At 40.6% G+C, this 6,429-nt stretch overlaps 1 pseudogene; it reads right to left on the bottom strand.

The window, feature by feature from the left end:
* Positions 1-488: 488 nt before the first annotated feature.
* LOC142853926 (phosphatidylinositol N-acetylglucosaminyltransferase subunit P pseudogene) lies at positions 489-891 on the bottom strand (annotated as a pseudogene).
* Between the last annotated feature and the right edge of the window lie 5,538 nt (positions 892-6,429).

The following is a 6,429-nucleotide window of genomic DNA, read 5'->3' as shown; positions in this document are numbered from 1 at the left end:
CCAGGAAGAGAATGGAGCATGGTAGCAAGTGTCTTTACCCACTGCAGCATCTTGACAATCCGTAACTAGAGTTTTTAAACTTCTGTCCTGCTTTCTGAATTATATCTTTCAGTTTTTCTATCCTGTTCTTTACTACTGACATTCATACATTCAAATATTCCTACTGGCCCACTTATATCAATAAAAGGATAACAGGTTTCTTCTAATATGCATTAATAGGCTTTTTTTCACAAAATTTGTGACAGGGTTGGATAAAGATTGCAATGTCCAAGTACTTTTTTATAGTAGATTGTGGCATTTTACTCATTCTGTCAATCAAAAATGCAATTGAAAATATTTACAATATTAATTAAACTCAATCTAAGAAATCAACTTTCATGTTTTTACATGTCAATATTAGGTATTAAAAGGACAGTCGATATAATTATGTTCAAAACTATTCACCCCCAAACTTGTAAATGTTTGGTGTTAGGATGTTTACACACAGCTCAGTTGTGAGTGTTAAGATCTCTGGCTTCATGGAAGGACATTTTGTTCACTTCTTGAATAGGAACATCAGTTAATACTGGGATGGCGTCTTCTTGGTATTTCTTCCACTGCTGGTTTTTGGCACAGTTATCTGTGATGGTATGAATGGAGCTGAGTGGAGAGGTACTCACCATGTTCATTCCAAATGAGAAGACATAGCCAATCACAGCAGCAGTAAGGAGGCAGACAGACAATGTGACAGCCCAGTATTTTTGAGGCCAGTAAGTTAAGCCTAAGGAGTTTTGCCAAGATTCAGTAATGAAAGCCCATGAAAGATAAAGTGTAAAGCCAACTGGGAGTTTAAGAAAAGAACAAAGACATAAACCATTCTTTCTGGAAAGGCAGCAGTGAATTGTCCACCATCTTCCCCGTGTCTGTGGCAATCTCTCAGCCCTTCCCCCACAGTGTGGCTAGCTGACTGCAGAGTCCCAAATGTCACCATGGAGCATGTTTTCCTAGAGAGCTCAAGTCTTTCCATATGAGGTGTTTTAGCTCTCAGTCAGTCTAAGGGTTGGTTAACAAATGTTAATAGAGCACTATAATTCTCTCTTCTCTGGGTAGAGTCCCATCTCCAATAATCTCACATTTAACATTTCTCAAAGATGTTTAATTCCTCCTGGGAAGAACGAGTTACTAATTTACTAGGGGAAAAAAACTGTACCCGGAAGGTTAGATAGTAAGTGCCCACATGTCTGTGGTGTGTGCTGGACAATGGAGGAGGAGGGAAATGAAGTTACTACAGTACTCAGATCAGAAATTCTAAAACATTCTGAGATATCACTTCTTGGTAAAGCTAACAGATATGCATTCAATAAATACCATACCCTTCCCCAATAAAACAAACTAGAGAAGGTAGATGGAGATTAACCCCTTAGAAATGTCCCTTACACAAGCCATGATTCTCATTTACATCCACCTGGTCTCCCAGCTCTGGGTTCAGCATTCGACTGGCATGATCTGTCCTCACTTCTGCAGCCTCCAGCTGCACCTCCCTCCTGGGCCTTCTCCCCACTGCGGTCACTCCTGTCCATTCTCTACCTCTATGCTAATGTCTCACTCAGTCAGGATTCCCCTAATTTCCCCATAGTTCTGGCTTATTTAGTTTAATGTTTTATTTTATAAATGTTTATATATTTTTTGAAATTTTATTTAATAAAAAATAATTTTTTTAAGTTAAGACATTTATTTTAGAGAATCCTAGGCAGGGCATTAAAAACATATGTTGTTGAGAGGGTGAGGTGGTTCAGCGAGTGAAGGTGCCTGCTGCCAAGTCTGATGGCCTGTGTTTAGGCCCCAGAATTCGTATGATGGAAGGAGAGAACTCTGACTGTTACAAGTATGCTGTACCCGGCCACACACACAAAAGATGAGGGCAGGAAGAAGGAAACAGAGAGAATAAATATCATTGTAAAAATATTTTTAAGAACATATATTACTTCAGTCTACCACAATCTTAAATAAGCTTCCATTACATTGAGAATAAGTAAAATAAGATTGGGAAAATATAAACATAAACTGAAACTTCACTTATTGCCAAACTTTCCATTATTATAATCATTAAAAATTATAAATTATTTTATTGGCCATTCTTCCCAAAGTAGCTATCATATATGTTTTACTTGATGTTTTTACTCAAGACTCCAGTGGTTACCTTTCAGGAGAAATAGTTCTCAGGTTTCCTCCCCCTTCTTATCTCTGCCCCTCCCCTCTTTGACCTCCCTCTCCTTTCCCTCATCCCTTCTCATTTCTACGTCATACTTAAAATTAGAGGGGTAAGAACATTACCTAGGGATGATTCCAGAGATCTGTTTAAGGCGAGACAGGGCCACCAGGTTCTTTTTTTTCCCCCCGGTCATAGTAGAGGTATCTGTGGCTTACTGTACTACAGTCTAAAGACTTTTAAACACAAGATGCAATAACTAAATAAATAAATAAATAAGCAGAAGATACAAAGCATACTCTTAAGTCACCTCTCAGAGTGTGAATATTAATAAAGAGCATCGTTTTCAGTAAGCACTGGGACAAGAGTGCCTGTATAAGGGAGTATAAGCCTTCTCTCATGGTGTTCAGAGAGAAGGCAAAAGACAGCCTTAGCCTTTCTAAATAGGAATGAGAATCTAAAGTCATAGAAACTTAAAGGTGAAATGACTGGAAAGTTAGTTCAGGGGCTGAAGGACCTTACAAAGCTCAGTTCCCATAGCCACCACTCACATTAGGCGGCTCACAACTGCAGCTTCAGGGAACCCAGTGCCCTTTTTTGACTTCTGCATGCAAAAAGCTTATTTATGCATACAAGCACATATGAACATATGTAAGTGTTAAAATAAATAAAATAAAAGGTATCTGGCCAGGGTATAATGCCATGTAATAGTAAATAATGTGGATACAATTTGGTCTTTGGAATCTGATGCCTCATTAGCAGGAGGCTGCTGTTGGTATTGTCCCCAAGCTAACTAAACTTGCTTGAATGCTGAACACGGTGTCATGTGTTTTCTCAAGAACTATTTACTCTTCCCATGACAGGGCGCCCCATAACCTAATGATGCAGTCTCCCTGTGAACAGATCCAGAAACAGAGAACTCATGCTTTAGGAGAGGTACTTCTCAGTGTAGAAAACTCTACTCATTAGAAAATTCTTGAGAACTAGAGTCTGGCTTCTAGAAAGTTCCAACCATGCAATCTGCAATCTTTCAGCCGCTGTCAGTCTCTGCATTACACAGCATAGGGAGATAGAGTCATGGGTGTTGCATTTATCCAATTATCTTTATCAATAAAAAAATTGGGAGTCAGATATTAGGGTAAGAACCTGAATGGTCAGAGAAGCAGTGGAGAAGAAACCAGTGACCTCTTATGGCTTCCCTCCCTCCATCCAGAAGAGCTGAGATCCTCTCTAAGCCCTGCCTTACTACTGCCAGTCTCTCTTTGGTCCTCAGTCCTCTGAAACCTCCGAAGCTAATTTTAGTCAGCTAGTAACTAGCTCTGCCCTCTGATCCAAAGGAAATTTTATTGTCAGAATTTGATCAAAATATCACACAACACATGTTCTGGAGACATTTAGATTCTGAATCTGGACACTTCCATTCACTAGATACATGTCTCCACCCAAGTTGCTCAACAGTAAAGAGCCTTAACTTCTCCTTTTATTAAAAGGATAATAGCTATGTGCAAGTACTATGAGGCTTAAGAGAGCCCGTGCAAAGCACCTGATATGTCATGAGCATTCCTTTCTCTTCCACACCCATGGAAATGGCTGCTATTTGAAAGACAGTTATTTATGTCCTTCCGAGTCTTTTCTTCCAACTGAGCCACAGACAGTTTCCTTCAGCAACTTCTCACGAGACTGATCATTGCACTCTAAGACAAGGGCACACTCACATAAATACTAAATAAACCAGTGCATGACACAGTGTTCAAAAAATAGTTTGTACAGACAGAATGTTAGCTAATCAAAGCCAAACTGACCTCAAGCTGTCCCTGCCTTTCTGCAGCAGGGCTTCTTTGTGGGGAGGGGTGTGCTGAGAAACTGTTTAAAGATACAAACTATCAGAGGAAACTATTTAAAGATGCAAGCTATCAGATGAAACTGTTTAAAGATACAAGCTATCAGAGTGGAGTTTCCCCAGCCCTCAGTTAACTTGTAAGATCTTATCCTCTCGTCTGGAAACTCAGAACAAAGGTTTTGCTGAGTAACAACTCCTCCTACAGCCTGTTTTCTCACTTACTTTCCCAATGTCATCTTTTCAAGGACTTCATCATTTTTTGTTTGTTTGTTTTGGTTTTTTTGAGACAAGGTTTCTCTGTAGCTTTGGTGCCTGTCCTGGAACTAGCTCTTGTAGACCAGGCTGGCCTCGAACTCCCAGAGATCCGCCTGCCTCTGCCTCCCGAGTGCTGGGATTAAAGGTGTGTGCCAACACCGCCAGGCCATCTTTTATTCTTGTCTCTATAGATAGATTCACTTCTTACGGCCTTTGAAGGAAGGGGAAAAGATGTCTTAAAACACATTATCTTGTTTAAAACATCTAAGAAGAGAACAATAATTTTCTTCTGAATTAAGGATTTCTAAAAGAGACCCAAATCTGAATGGCAATAAAAACATTTTTCTCAAAGAGGATGGTAGACTCAGTTCTGACCCTACCTCAGCTTCCATAGCTCCCTCTCCCCATTACAGAGAGAAATGGTCATTTGGATGTTCATGTCTGACCTTAATAAATTATAAAAATGCCCTCTAAAGGTAGCTGTCAATCATATTTTAAAAATAGCACCCTCTTAGGTAAGCAAGGTTTTGCATATCTAGCAAGAGATTGTTTTTAATCTAACTTGGCCTTTGGGTATGGAGAGGAGAACATGAAAACAGCTGAATCAACCAGTATCTCCAGCCTTGTCCCATGATTAAGCAGGCTTTATGTTAAATAGTGATTGATGCCCCTTTCTCAAGGTTAGGTCAGACAGAGGCCAGACTGCGGCAGAGGGAAGAATCGGATGACTTCAGAGGTCCCGGTCAGCCCTATGATTTGTCAACCAGAAACATAATTATGTCCTCAGGTTAAGAACAGAAAGAGAAAGAAAACAAGAAGTCCACCAACCCCGAAGCCCTAAAAAACACTTCAAAATTATGTCCTACAAAAATCAGTAGGTGGAAAAGAGATCTTTCCACTTCTTTTTTGATGAGTCTGATAAGACTTAACTGGAGTTATTACAACAGGGAGAGCCGAGGCAGAGAACAAGGAGGAGAGACTGACTTCGGTGATGATGAATCAGGTCATTAGGCCCAGAGGGAGTCTCCTTCTAACTAAGCAATTAGAGACTCAATAAAAAGGTCCCCGTGCCTGCTGCAGCACACAGCCCGCTGTCCCACATTCCGCTCGCTCTCACTCCCGAACGAGGTAAGTCTCGTAGTGTACCTAGAACCTCTGCTGCCTCTTGCTTGTACGTTGAGACTGTAGAGACGGTGTCAGTAGCTCAGAGGAAGGGCAGCCTTGTTCAGGATGTCAAACTGGGATCCTGCCATCCCAGCCACAGTCTGCAAAGCCCATACCTTAGGTTCTATTTAATAAGACATGGGACCTAGATCTATATTAAAATGAAGGGTAGATTAAATTAAATAAGAGCTAATGAGGGAGGGTCAGGACTGGGTCTTATCACTTAGTTCTTACGGAACAATGTTCCTTGGTAAACACATGTTACACTAGGGTTGATTTTTCAGAACACGACCCTTCTTTCTTCTAAAAGCTCTATGAACTTGAGAGCTACATGTTCTTTGCTAGCAGACTAGGCTAGACTGAGTCAAGGTGAGAGGAAAACGGACGGACACTCTCAAATTGGGTTCGGAGCCTTGCTCTGCCTCCATTGACTTCATTTGTGGGGGTTAATACTTAGGTTTCAGCTCCTTTCCTTTCTTTTCTTCTCTGTTTGAAAGTGTCCTTTAAACACACGAGTGCTGCTGTTTATTGCAGCATAAAGTAAATGTCTGTTCTTCTATTACCTACCTATGTTATGTCTAATCTTACCACAATATCTCTTGTAAAACTTAAATCACTTTTTGAATGCAAAGACAATATTTACAATACAGAATACAGTAGGCGTTGTGGGCAGAGTTTGACAGGAGCAGGAAGGATGACCTTGGTTTGCTTTTCCTGAAGAGCCTATCCTGGAAGATGAGCCTTGTTAATTTTAAAGATTTATTTATTCTTACTTTATGTGCATTGGTGCTTTGTCTGCAAGTGTGCATGTGTGTGTGTGTCAGATCTTGGAGATACAGACAGCTGTGAGCTGCCATGTGGGTGCTGGGAACAGAATCCACGTATGTCCTCCATCCTCTGCAAGAACCAGTGTTCTTAACCACTGAGCATCTCTCCAGCCCCGACCTTTCTCTTTCCTGCAGCCTCTTCCAAGTTTGTAAAG

The sequence above is a fragment of the Microtus pennsylvanicus genome, chromosome 7, assembly GCF_037038515.1.
Source record: "Microtus pennsylvanicus isolate mMicPen1 chromosome 7, mMicPen1.hap1, whole genome shotgun sequence".
In the NCBI taxonomy this organism is placed as follows: Eukaryota; Metazoa; Chordata; class Mammalia; order Rodentia; family Cricetidae; genus Microtus; species Microtus pennsylvanicus.
The sequence above is the reverse complement of the archived record's forward strand: the minus strand, read 5'-3'. Positions and strand labels throughout refer to the sequence as shown.